Source organism: Musca autumnalis, unplaced genomic scaffold (genome assembly GCF_047663935.1).
Source record: "Musca autumnalis isolate F117 unplaced genomic scaffold, ASM4766393v1 scaffold_4, whole genome shotgun sequence".
NCBI classification, from domain to species: domain Eukaryota; kingdom Metazoa; phylum Arthropoda; class Insecta; order Diptera; family Muscidae; genus Musca; species Musca autumnalis.
This window is the reverse complement of record NW_027411977.1, coordinates 175849063-175864188: the sequence shown is the minus strand read 5'-3', so window position 1 is coordinate 175864188 and position 15126 is coordinate 175849063.

Here is a 15126-nt window from a genome sequence, read left to right as displayed (position 1 = left end):
AATGTTCAGAAAAAATTAACGGTTTTGGAGATACGGTGCGAAATGAACAAAAATTGTGGAATTTTTGCATATATTTTGAAATTTGAGGCAATAAATGTAGTTTTTCGAGTTCATTATTTCTCCAAATATTTTATTCTTGTCCTTATCTAAAAATTTGCTTCAGAGGTCAGAAGAAGATTCGCATTGGTTTCAGAGATATAACCCCGAATTTCTTTAAAAATTCAATATTTAACCATGTTTAGATGGGGCCATAAAATCCGAGCTGGATCTGACACAACAAAACCCAACTAGGGTTTCTTGTCGTTTGGGTCTGTATTTTCAAAAAATCCTCAGATCGAATTGTTTGCACAGTGTAACAATTAACAACATTTTCATTCTTCAGTTTAAAGTTTAGAAACACCAAATGTTTAATGCCGTTTCTGATTCTTCACTTACGTTGCATTTGTGGTTGTCAATTAATACACAAAGTTTCCCGTAAGTGACATATTAGCAATTTATATGTGGCTAAATGTTTAGCTGTTTGTAAAAACAGGCTGGTTGACAGGCTATGCAACACGGCAACATTGTTGTGGATAATGGGACATTTATTACATGCATTCGCATTTGTTTAATAGGTTTTCCTGCCTTCTTCATTTCTTTGTGCCACATGCAACAAAAGGCAATAAAATAATTCATAAGATATTCTTTAACGAATGTGAGAGTGTACACTTGGTCTATGAATAGTTTTTTGAAGATATGAAGAAAGAAGACACGAAGGCAAAGAAACTAAAAAGATTTTATGAAAAAATTCCATATACAAAGAAATTAAGATAATAATTTAGAAGCATGCCTGCGTCGAGCGTCAACGACGCAACGAGCGCTAAAAGAATAGTATATTTACAATACTTCTTCAATCCGTGCCCGACGAAGGAAATATTTATCCTAATTTATCCTAACTCGAAAGACAACAGAAGAAAAGTTTCAGGGATACGGACAAACCAATAATGATGGTCAGAAACCACTTCGGCTAAACAAAAGTATAGGATGAACAACAAGCTACAAAATGTACTGTCGTTCCAAATGCTTTTTACATGGAAAAGGTCATGTTTTTGCATTTATGAAGAATATTTTTTTTGTAAAAATATGAAAGTAAACACTTAAAACAATAATAACCTTTTTTGCTAAAAATTGTAATCGTTTAATGACAAGCTGAAACGTTGGGATTTACCAGCGCAATAATAATGTCTCAAATTGAACTTCTATAACTTAATAATGCTAAAACCTAGGAAAAAGCCAGAAAAGAATACAAGTAAGCCAAGGCTATAGCCGGACGGGGCCGACCATGCAATACCCTACACCTTTACCCTTGGGAATTAGCTTTCCACATATCAACATTTCTAACAAAATAATTGTTTCGCACGGTGGCATAATACCCCTTTGTAATGCTGCCGATATTTCCTGATTATTTCAGCCATGAAAAACTTCTCTACAAGTGGCAACTTGTACACGCCTTTCGGATTCGGCGATAAAAATACGTCACATATCAATGACATAACATGAATCCATTGGTATAAGATAAGCCTCCCTTGTCCCTACTGGGATTTTGTGGAACAATTTTTTAAATTATACAAATTGGAAAATTCACATTGATTGTGGGTTTATTGAAGATCTATCGTCCTCACATATGCTTGGTAATGCACGCAGTTTTGTGATTTTCAGGGCATTTCGAAAATAGTTCATTGTGGTTATATACTTATTTTATACCGATAGAAATAACTTATAATAATGAATAGAAATTCAAATAATTTGAATGCAAACAAATTTATAAATCCCAAAATTATTCATATTCAATTACACACTAAGTAAGATAGTACTTATAAGTCAGCTCCGCTAACGGTGATATACCCTCAGCATCTGACCAAAAAAGAAGCAAACACAATAATTATGCCGTATAAAAAATATATATTTTGTAGGTATCGTAATGTAAGGCTTTACCAAATCTAACTTCTGATTTTTGAAAAAGTTTGAGAATTATTTTTTGAAAATTTTGGACCATTATCTTAAGAAGTATGGACTTACTACGGAAAAATTGTACCGCTGCAATAGGTACCGTGAAAAGAACCTTCTTCAAAAAATTCAAATAGATCCGAAACTGGTCCTTAAACTGCACTTTTCCCAAATTTTGTGTAGGAGGTACTCGAAAAACGGGACCGATATAGTCCATATTCCAACCTGATACATGACTGGATGAAATAATAGGATGTGCAAAGTTTGGACCAATCAGAAAATCCCCTTGAGAGTTATCTTGCGGATTTGCCATTTTAGTTAGGTTTCTTGCTTGTTTTTCAGGGTTTCTTGGACCTTTTCGGCCATAATCTCTGGAGGTATGGACTTGCCACTGCAATTGTACCATTGCAAAGGGGACCGCAAGGACAATCTGCTGAAGAAAATCAAAACGATTCGATAGGACTCTTAAATTTCACCTTTCCAAATTTTGTGTGGGAGATACTTGAAGTTGTGGAATGATATAGTCTTACCGGATCTATATCTGGAAGGAATACTAATATATGGAAAGTTTGGACCAAATCGATTTCGCACTTCGACAATTATCGTTCACACAATTTTTCAGACAAATTTTGAACTTTTGTGGGGGAAGTGTTGAAGGAGTGAACCGATGTGGTCCATATTCGAAATTAAACTAAGTTTGGGCAAAAATTACGAAGTGCAAAATTTGGTTCCAATCGGTAGATCTGTTCGGGAGTTATCATGCGCACCAGTCAGCTAGACAGTAAGAGAGACAGATGAACGGAACTGAAAATTTCTCTGTCATGATATAAGACAATTGGTAGCATGGGAGGAAATTATGGTTCTCTACAGAAACCCCATTACATATTAGGCAGTATTCCCGTTATCTGGCAGACACATTATTGCAATTTGCATCAGGGGAAAGGTCAGTAGTTATTATTCCATATGTATGCTACTTTGCCGGTATATGCCTTCCAGAAATTAAAACATGGACCCAAAATAAAATCTGAATATTTTTCATACAAAATTAATGATCAATGTCACCCGCTAAATAATATCAGATCATCATTCAAAATTATAGGCATTTTCTTCTACCTAAACTCTTACAACGTGCAAAATTTCGTGACTATTGAACTATAATTGCGACCTCTGGCGGGTTTATAATTATACCCCCAAAATAAAATCTGAATATTTTTCATACAAAATTAATTATCAATGTCACCCGCTAAATAATATCAGATCATCATGCAAAATTATAGGCATTTTCTTCTACCTAAACTCTTACAACGTGCAAAATTTCGTGACTATTGAACTATAATTGCGACCTCTGGCGGTTTTATAATTATACTACAAACAAAAAACTGGATATATTAGGCTGTAACTCTGTTATCTGATCACGTACATCAACATAATTGACATCAATTGAAAGGTCAAGAGATCGTCTTCCAAATGTAACTCACGAGTGGGGAATGTGTCTTTCAGGAATAAAGATATAAACTCTTTATAAAAAAATTTCACAATTTTCACACAAAAGTTGTTGTCCATTTAACCCTCTAAATATCATCTGATCGCCATCTCAAATCGCAAGCTTCGTCTTTGTCATATACTCGTATCTTATTTAAAATTTCGAGGCTATCGGACTAATATTGCGACCTACAGAGCAACTACAAAATCGGATAAAAATTATGTTTTTGGTCCATTTCACCCGCTAAATATTTCACGATCATCACCAATTAAAATAGCGATCTATTCTGATGTGAAATGGACACACATCTCAAAATCACTTTATCTCGCCGAGATATGAAGATTGGTATACCACATTGGGGGTCTCCGACGAATATTTCGCGGTGTTACATGAATTTTTCCCAAAACAAACTTATAATACCCTTTCTACATAGTAGTGTAGGGTACAATGAAGTGCGTTTTTCGATTGAGCGATTATTATGTAAAGCTAAACTAAGAGCACGAGCGGTGCAGAAAAAACAAAACGTTGATTCATTGAACGAACTGTTTGACGTCACCAAGGTAAAAGATGAATGAATGTCTAAAGAGGAAAATAAATAAAATTGCAAAGTGAGGGGAAAGGACGCATTGATGACTCCAGCGACTAACCCGCTGGTACTAATACCATCCACCCACGCAAGCGAAAAAGAAAAATGTGTCCTCGCTTTCCACATCGGCTATACTTAATTGTTCCAAAAATCGCACGAAATCATCCGACTACAGATAGCCATTGAGTGGATGACAATGTAACATCTGGTTCTCAGATTCATTCAACCTGTAGGGGTTGTTTCCGATACAACAGGCGTTGCAGTTCGACTGCAGCGAATGTTCGAAAGATATGTCACCCCACACCCACGTTCAACACGACCCCAGCAAAATGTTCGATACCAAAGATGCCATTCAATCATTAGAGATGGACAGTGGGTAAATACCCAATGGGTAAATACCCGGTAAATTGGGTAAATACCGGGTAAATACCCATTTGTGGGTATTTACTATATTGAATCGCCAATACAACATCTTACACTCTATTTCTGGGTTTAGGTTGTGAAATCGTTTCAAAGTGGATAGTTTTATAATACTTTAAACAAGTGGGTAAATACTTGGGTAAATACCCGAGTATTTACCCAAATGTTGGGTAAAAACTCTTTAACTGCCGAACCACCTGACGTAGCCTGACGAAATTTAGCTCAAATCTTATTTATATCAAGAGAATATCTGGTATTAAAAATGGGGTCTCTAGGTCCATGTTTTCATATAGCCCCCATATAGCCGTACCGATTTAAGGTATTTTTCACCTACTAACCACATTTTACAATCATATTAGTTGAAATTTGGCACAATGAGTTCTCAAAATGTAGAAAATATCCTTGCAAAAATTTGTCAAGATAGGTCCACGTTTTCTAATAGCCCCCATATAAGGGTACCCCGATTTCGAGTATTTACCCAAAACTTGGGTAAAAACTCTTTAACTGCCGAACCACTTGACGTAGGCTGACGAAATTTGGTTCAAATCTTACTTATATCAAGAGAACATGTGGTATTGAAAACGGAGTCCCTGGGTCCTTGTTTTGGTATAGCCCCCATATAGCCGTACCTCCCGATTTAAGGTATTTTTCATCTATTAGCCACATTTTATAACCAAATTGGCGCAGTGAGTCCTCAATGAGTATAATATATCCTTGCAAAGATTTGTCAACGTAGGTCCACGCTTTCTTGTAGCCCCCATATAAGGGTACCCCGATTTCGAGTATTTACCCAAAAGTGGGTAAAAACTCTTGAACTGTCAAACCACTTGACGTTGGCTGACAAAATTTGGCTCAAAACTTTCCTATATCAATAGTATTAAAGGTATTTAAAATGGAGTCCCTGGGTCCATGTTTTGGTATAGCCCCCATATAGCCGTACCTCCCTTTACAACCTAATTGGCTGTAATTTGGCACAGTGAGTCCTCAATGAGTATGAAATATATGTGCAAAATTTTATCAGGGTTGGTCCACGTTTTATTATAGCCCCCATATAAGGGTACCTTGATTTCGAGTATTTACCCAAATATTGGGTAAAAACTCTTTATCTGCCGAATCAGTGGACGAAGGCTGACAAAATTTGGCACAGTGAGTACTCAGTATGTAGAAAATATCCTTGCAAAAATTTGTCAACATAGGTCTGCGTTTTCTAAGGGTACCCCGATTTCGAATATTTACCCAAAAGTTGGGTAAAAATTATTTATCTTCCGAACCAATTGACGTAGGGATGCAAAAAATGGACTGAAATCTTTGTTTTATCAAATAACTTCTGGTACTGAAAATGGAATCTTTGGGTCCACGTTTTGATCTAGCCCCCATATAACCGTACCTCCCGATTTCAGAAACCCATATAGGGGCTACTAGAAAACGTGGATTCACGTCGAACATTTTTTGCACGAATATTTTATACATATTGGGAACTCACAGTACCAAATTACAGTCATTATGATTGTAAAATGTGGCTAATAGGTAAAAAATACCTTAAATCGGGAGGTACGGCTATACGGGGGCTATATCAAAACATGGACTCAGGGACTCCATTTTCAATACCTTTAATACTATTGATATTAGAAAGATTTGAGCCAAATTTTGTTAACCTACGTCAAGTGGTTCGACAGTTAAAGAGTTTTTACCCACTTTTGGGTAAATACTCGAAATCTAGGTACCCTTATATGGGGGCTACAAGAAAGCGTGGACCTACGTTGACAAATCTTTGCAAGGATATATTATACTCATTGAGGACTCACTGCGCCAAATTTCAGCCAATTTGGTTGTATAATGTGGCTAATAGGTGAAAAATACCTTAAATCGGGAGGTACGGCTATATGGGTGCTATATCAAAACATGGACCCAGGGACTCCATTTTCAATACCTTTAATACTATTGATATAAAAAAGTTTTGAGCAAAATTTTGTCAGCCTAAGTCAAGTGGTTCGGCAGATAAAGAGTTTTTACCCTATATTTGGGTAAATACTCGAAATCGGGGTACCCTTATATGGGGGCTATTAGAAATCGTGGACCTACGTTGACAAATGTTTGCAAGGATATTTTGTACTCGTTGAGGACTCACTGTGCCAAATTACAGCCAATTTGGTTGTATAATGTGGCTAATAGGTGAAAAATACCTTAAATCGGGAGGTACGGCTATATGGGTGCTATATCAAAACATGGACCCAGGGACTCCATTTTCAATACCTTTAATACTATTGATATAAAAAAGTTTTGAGCAAAATTTTGTCAGCCTAAGTCAAGTGGTTCGGCAGATAAAGAGTTTTTACCCTATATTTGGGTAAATACTCGGGTATTTACCCAAGTATTTACCCACTTGCTTAAAGTATCGTTAAACTATCCATTTTGAAACGATTTCACAACCTAAACCCAGAAATAGGGTGTAAGATGTTGTATTGGCGATTCAATATAGTAAATACCCAAATAAATACCCACAAATGGGTATTTACCCGGTATTTACCCACCGTGTGGGTATTTACCATCTCTATCAATCATGGGTGCAAGTGATCTGGCATGTCATCTTTTTAGCATCTTCATCGGTGAATTTTATATGAGCGTGGACCACAAAAGATGCTATTCATTTTTGGATCCAAAGCATGTTATTTTCACCAATGCTTTGGCATGTCATTTTCATCAACCCTTGCAATGACATTATCATTACGGCGAGAGTTTTAACAACGTTGGTTGTGGTTTCGAGTCTCCGGCACCATGAAGCCTATTGTAAATAATTAATCATGTACATTTAAAAAAATGTGTATAAATAAAAACACAAAATCCATATCTATTGAATCGGTTGAATGGGTTCAAATGCTGATGAAAATATCGGATCTTTCACGACTTCGTTTGAATCAATGCAAAAGATGCCATGAAATCACGTCATCGCATCGAACCCCTTCATTCAAATTTTGCTGGGATGTGTTGGATTGTCAAGAAAGATGGGATCTTTGTACCGCATTTAATGAGCAATTGTGCTCAATTGAAAACAATTTTCAGCAATAGTTAAACTGAGATAAAGGCCGCTACAGAGCCAACATAAACTTTCTCTTCCCTTACTTCACTGAAAGGAGTGAGATCGCTTTTGTAAAGTTTAAGCAAATCCCAAACATCTGCAATGCACACTGGAACTCGTGTGCCATTCTAGCTCATCTTGAGTTTATTCTGATGCCTGAAACCCGGATCAGTTGTTCAGTAATCAATTATTCCGCGCTGAAAATTGTGAAGAACTAACTGTATCTGTACCTAAAAAGCGCTCTTATATGTACAGCCAATACATTTGCAACAATTTGTTTAAACGTGTTTTGGTAAGTAAAATAAGTATTTTTTGCAGTTATTTATAGTTCATCGATTCAAATACAAGAATATGCAAAGTTTGGACACGATATACAACGAAAATTTTGAAAAAAGATGAAAATACATAATACCCTTTAAAGTTTAATGGTCAAAACATATGCAACTGAACCAAAGCCCATGTAAAAATATTCAATATTTTGTAAAATATGATTTTTTATATGTCTCAAATCATTTGTTTTTTTTTTCTTTGGGAAGTTTAAAAGTGAATACAATTTTGAAACTGATATCAGTCATACGTACTTCTTCGGGTTAGTGGCAGGACGCACAGGAAAAGGATGGACATGGGTCCAAGGGTCAAAAACTTCAAAAGTAATGGAAATTTCACTGTCAATTTAATAAAACTCAAAGTTTAGAGTGCAGTTAGTTGTACCATTTATTAGCAAAAGTCAGAAGTCTGGGTTTCGAAATGCATATGATCGTAGGGATTGGGTCCATATCAGAATGATGGATACTGATCTATTGAAGTTATAACGGGCGGTATCATTGGAAATTCTAAATTCTATAAACATAAAAAGATTTAGAAAGATCATCAGATTATAATTAAACACAAAAATTGAGTATATAAACATTTACACAAAAAGGAAACCACAGTACCAAAAGGAAAGTATTTCAAATTAAAATATAATACAGGTATTCGAGGTTGTAAAAAAGTCACCTCCCTAGTATACACACTTGTTAGCCTAAAAGCTGAGTGTATAAAAAGCATACTATTTGTTTAATTTTCTCGCAATGCCTTAATACATAGCGGCTGACTTTCTTGCATAAGTTATTTCTGGTAAAAGGCTAAACAACAAAGGACAACCTAGTTCGAATTTGGCTCGGTCATTTTTTATTCTTTTACCACAAATGGCACTGTGCTCTTAACCAACTTTAAATGAAAGGTGCTTCACCTGAGAAGTTTTTGCGGATTCTGAAACTACAATGTTCATAGACGGGAAAAATAAAAACAAAAATCGCAGGAGCGCCTTTTAAATAAATCGCGATTAAAGTTGACATTTTTAGGGGTTTTTAAGGGTTTCACGATTTTGCTTGGAAACGTCAAGCCATATCGAAGTGGGACTAAAGAAAATGTTGTAGCTATGAAAATTCTCTACAAGATTGATATTTTATGATATTTTCGTAAGTTTTACCGATATTGAGATATAGAAGTTCAAATTAGGACTGACTGTATAGCCTCCTTATATTACAATCTTATGCACGGTGCACCTTAACTAAACTTAAATGTAAACCGCTTCCACCAGGGAATTTTTGCGGATTCTCAAACAGCAATGTTCATAGATGATCAAATTTCAACACATAAGAAAGTATCAGTCAACAGCACAGAAAAAAATCCGGCGATAAAAAATTATCATTTTGACAAAATTCGATAAAAATTTTTGATCACAAAGTAAAAATACAACTGATAAAATATTTCACATATTGACTAAAATTTTTTATCGATTTTTATACCCTCCACCATAGTATGGAGGGTATATTAAGTTTGTTTTTTCGTTTGTAACGCATTGAAATACTCATTTGCGACCCTATAAAGTATATATATTCTTGATCAGGGTAAAATTCTAAGTCGATCTGAGCACGTCCGTCCGTCCGTCCGTCTGTGGTAATCACTTTAGCATCCACAAAAATGGAGATAGGACGCTGAAATTTTGGGAGAATGCGTCTTTTGATTGCAGGCAGGTCAAGTTCGATGATGGGCTATATCGGTCCACGTTTTGGTATAGCCCCCATATAACGGTACCCCCCGATTTACGGTATTTTGACGTTTTTAGCTACATTTTCAGACCGATTTGGCTATAATTTGACATTAAGGGTTCCTAAGTGTCAATAAACATATATAACAAAACTTGTGGACATAGGTCCACGTTTTGGTATAGCCCCCATATAACGGTACCCCCGATTTGCGGTATTTTGACGTTTTTAGCTACATTTTCAGGCAGATGTAGCTATAATTTGACATTTAGGGTTCTTAAATGTCAATAAACTTATATAACTAGTGGACATAGGTCACGTTTTGGAATAGCCCCCATATAACGTTACCGCCCGATTTCAGGTATTTTGAGAATTTTACCAACAAGTTTTAACCGTAATCATCAGTAATTTGATGATTTTAGCTACAATATTAAACCGAACAAGCAGTAATTTGACATTTGAAGTTCATAGTGGTCGCAACACCTCTCCATCAAAAATTGTCAACATAGGTCCATGTTCGGATATAGCTCCCATGTAACGGTACCTCCCAATTTTCAGTAATTTGGCTATTTTAGCTACAATTTTTAACATAACTAACTGTAATTTGACATTTGAAGGTTGTAGTGGTCACCACACAACAATTTTCAACATAGCCAATATAACGATACTTCCCGATTTTCGGTACTTTGAGGATTTTACTTAAAATGTTTAACCGAACGTAGGTCCATGTTTTTGTATAGCCCCAAAACAAACCTCCCGATTTTCCGTACCTTAGCTTTATTTTTTGGACGAACTTTCTGTAATTTGAAATTTAAAAGTCAACAAAAATTCTGCAACAAAAATTGTTCATTTAAGTTCATATTTTCGTATAGCCCACATACCTCCGAACTAGCTGTTAATGACATTTGAAGTTCCCATGTTATGTACCAATTTTCGGTATTTTGAGGATTCTAGCTGCAATTTTTAACCGAATTAGGAGTTATTTGACATTAAAGGCTCCCATCAAAAACTGTCAACATAGGCCCATGTTTTATTATAACCCCTATATAACAGTACCTCCCGATTTCTAGCCCACCAAAAATTGTCAACAGTTAGATATAGGCACCATAAAAAAGAGCCTCCCGAATGAAGCATTTTATGTACATTATCTGACATTTTAACGTACCCACTTAAAGTTGGGGATAGGAATGAATATTTTATGGTGGAGGGTATGAAAAGTTCGGCCCGGCCGAACTTAATGCTTTTTTACTTGTTTATATTGAACTGATATAATGGAATATGTGGAATATTTTGATAAATATTTTTGTCAATATGTGAAATATTTTATCAGTTGTACTTTTACTTTGTGATCAGACAATTTTATCGAACTTTGTCATTATAACAATTTTTTTTATCGCCGGAAAATCGATAAATTCTTGATTGAATCTTTGAATTTTTTTATCAAATGCCTAAAATTTTTTTATGTGTATGCTGACGGACAGGGACGTACGCAGGGGGGAGGGGGCACAGGGCCCCCCCCCCCCCCCGAAATAGCTTGGTCGAACAAAATTTGTTAAGCTACTGCAACTAGTTATTATATTTTTTGCTCATAAAAATGTTTGTATGTTTGCGGATTTCAAATTAAAACTTATATTTTCTTAAGTTTCTGAACAGAAAATGTGCATCATTAACAAGTTTCGTAAGAAAATATTTTAAACATGTTTAGTTGTATGCTATTTTTGAGAGAAACTTCCAATGAAATCTGAATTACTTCTTCATGTCATATCATTCCACTATCAAATGCGAATTCCTTAATGAATATACTCCAAGTTTATGTCATATTCGAACTATATAGAGCTCTCGCGGCTTAAAACTCATCCTGTAAAAACAAAAATAAAGATTTCAGTATTGTGGGAATGGAAGTATATGAAAAAATGTCTATTGGATAAAATGTATGAAGGATCGGTCCTTCGTGGACTACATCTTGAAAGGCAATTAGATATTTGTTTTACTGCCATCGCCAAAACTTTGTTATTCTATTTTAGACAAAATTGCTGCTAAACAGTATGAGAAAATAATGAAGACAAATGCATTTTTGTGCGTCACTTGATTTTTCCCTTATCATCACCGAAGTATAATTGTAGCCTCAGACTTTAAGATTACGAGATTATATACACTAGGATATGGTACAAATAGGTCTCATCAAAATAATGATTTTAGACTCCACATACATATGTTTGGACGATATTCGTTTCAGACAAGATGGAAGTACTTACCACCGTCCGTCCGTCTGTATCTCTGTCTGTCTGGCAGGTTGGAACTCATGATAACTCTCGAACGGATCAACCGATTTGGTCTAAGTTACGGATCTCGCAATGTTTGTCATATCGGTACCTCCGCCATAAAAGTTCAAAAATTTTTACTAAAATGGTCTAAGGGACTAATCGATTCGGTCTAAAATCGAACCTAATATGGACTATCTCGAACAACATCTTCAGGTCCCTTATACAAGTCTAACATAGCTACAGTTTAAAGACTGTTCGAGGATCCTTTGGATATGTTGTAGTCTTGTTTACAGCGATATCCTATTTTTCGTGGACAAGTTCATGCTTCCTGACAAAGCTCTAAATACTACGGTGACCAACTAAAATAACGTATGGGCGCGGTAACTATCGAGAGAAGTGTATCTCAAAATAAGATCCATTTCTAAAATTAATTAGCTTATTATTAGCGAATAATTAACTGGGGTTCAATAGGGATCAATTGTTATTTGTCAAAACTATATAGAACTATGTGTTTGTCATCGAGTCCAAAAACTTCTAATCGTACAATCAAAAAACAAAAAAAAAAATATAACGCTTCTTTTTTTAAATTATATTAAAAGTAAAAATAATCCTGGAATCAGACTCTATCTCTCCCGGTAAATAACACTGTGCAACATTTTTGAGGTAATCTTGTGCACACAATTTGAAGTGAGGATTTTTTGAAAGTACAGACCCAAAGTACAAAAGCCCTAGTTGCGTTTTGTTGAGATTTTATGGCCCCATCTAAACATTGTTAAATATCGACTTTTTAAAGCAACTCAGGGCTATATATCTAAAACCAATGCAAATCTTCTTCTTACCTCTGAAGCAAATTTGTAGATAAGGGTCAGAATAAAATATTTGGACAAATAATGAACTGGAAAAACTACATTTATTGTCTTAAATGTTATAATATATCCAAAACTGTTAAATTTCACTGTGTGTAATTTTTTGTGTCATGGAAAATAAACCATATTCTGACACCGCAGCGTAATGGAAGACGAAAAATAAGAAGACACGTGTCTCGGCGTTTTTCCCTGTTACTTCGAATTTCGCGGTTATGGGCCCCCAAAAACCTGAGGCCTTGATGTCAAAAAGGACTATTTTGTCAGGCTCATATTTTCTAAACCGCTAAGAATTTTGGTTTACTCGTGGAGGAAAAGTTGTAGCTCTCATCTTAAAGAATAATAATTGTTAAGAAATAAAATCCATTCAACCTTATCTTCAAGGTCAAAATCGTTAAGTTCAAGTTTCCGTTATAATTTTTCCTCAGATTTTGGCCTACAGATATCAAACCGATCAAAATTGAATTTGACATCAAGGCCTCAGGTCTTTGCGGGCCCATAACCGCGAAATTCGAAGTAACAAGGAAAAACGACGAGACACGTGTCTTCTTATTTTTGTCTTCTATCACGCTGCGGTGTCAGAATGTGGTTAATTTTTTTCGTGTCGCACAGTGTTTTTCTTAATGTTTTCATTTGGAAACATATCAATGACAACGGCAGCCGATATTCCTAAAAATTCGGCTAAGATCATCGAAATAGTAAAAATCTTGCTATAGCAAAGACAACGGCAATTCTTTGTGGTTTTAAAATTCTGCGATAAACTATAACGTGGGCATGTATGATTAAAAACTTCAATATACTGAAAAAGGGACGTAAATTTTACATTTCGACTTTACCGAACGTGGCCCGATATTGTCTATTTTCAATTCTAAATATCCTACTCTGTATCTTAAATATTATGAATTCTTTCTATAGAATTTATATACTTTGTACCAATATTTCATATAAAATTCGAAAAATCGAAATTTTTTGGCTCATTTTAAAGTACATGTAGAATAGAATATGTGCCAAAATTACCGAGATATTAGCTTTCGAAGGGAAACATTTATTGTGTTTTGTAGGTAGCATAGAAACTAAAAACGTATTTTCCTCGTAGTGGCACTTTTGAATGCGGTGCCTACTGTAGCTCGAAAACGGATGCTCCGGTCTTTATACGTTTTTGTGGGACTATTATACACATAAATCATTTGCTTAACCGAGAGAGCCTTTAAAAAAATGCTGACAGAGTCCGAAAATATATCAATTTTTACAGTGTTTTTTTTTTTGTTGTTACAATCGAAATTTTGATTTTAACTGTTCAAAATGTATAAAAATTTATTTTTTTAATTCCATTTCGATAATGAAGAAGATTATTAGGTTCGTAATGATCTCACAAAAATATATGCTGATCGGTATATTATTAAATGGTTTTATTTAGCTCACCCCGTTTGTTTTATTATTTATTCTTGGGTCAAATTTAGTAATTCAAATTTCACCCTCTTCCTGTCAACCGATTAATCTGAAATTTTGTATACACTTTGGATTTTGGTGACAATACAATTATGTTTATTCATTATCATTATAAATTCAAGATGGCCGCCGCTACAAAATGGCGGATAACGTAGGTTTTATCAATCCCACCAATATGGGTATCAAATGAAAGGGCTCAACAAGCAGAATACAATATACTATAAAAAATTGAAATCCAAGATGGCGGCCGCTACAAAATGGCGGATAACGTAGGTTTTATCAATCCCATCAATATGGGTATCAAATGAAAGGGCTCAACAAGCAGAATACAATATACTATAAAAAATTTAAATCCAAGATGGCGGCCGCTATAAAATGGCGGATAACGTAGGTTTTATTAATCCCATCAATATGGGTATCAAATGAAAGGGCTCAACAAGCAGAATACTATAAAAATTTAAATCCAAGATGGCGGCCGCTACAAAATGGCGGATAACGTAGGTTTTATCAATCCCATCAATATGGGTATCAAATGAAAGGGCTCAACAAGCAGAATACAATATACTATAAAAAATTGAAATCCAAGATGGCGGCCGCTACAAAATGGCGGATAACGTAGGTTTTATCAATCCCATCAATATGGGTATCAAATTAAAGTGCTCAACCAGTAGTATACAATGTACTATATAAAATTAAAATCCAAGATGGCGGCCTCTACAAAATGGCGGATAACTTAGGTTTTATCAATCCCATCAATATGGGTATCAAATGAAAGGGCTCAACAAGCAGAATACTATAAAAATTTAAATCCAAGATGGCGGCCGCTACAAAATGGCGGATAACGTAGGTTTTATCAATCCCATCAATATGGGTATCAAATGAAAGGGCTCAACAAGCAGAATACAATATACTATAAAAAATTGAAATCCAAGATGGCGGCCGCTACAAAATGGCGGATAACGTAGGTTT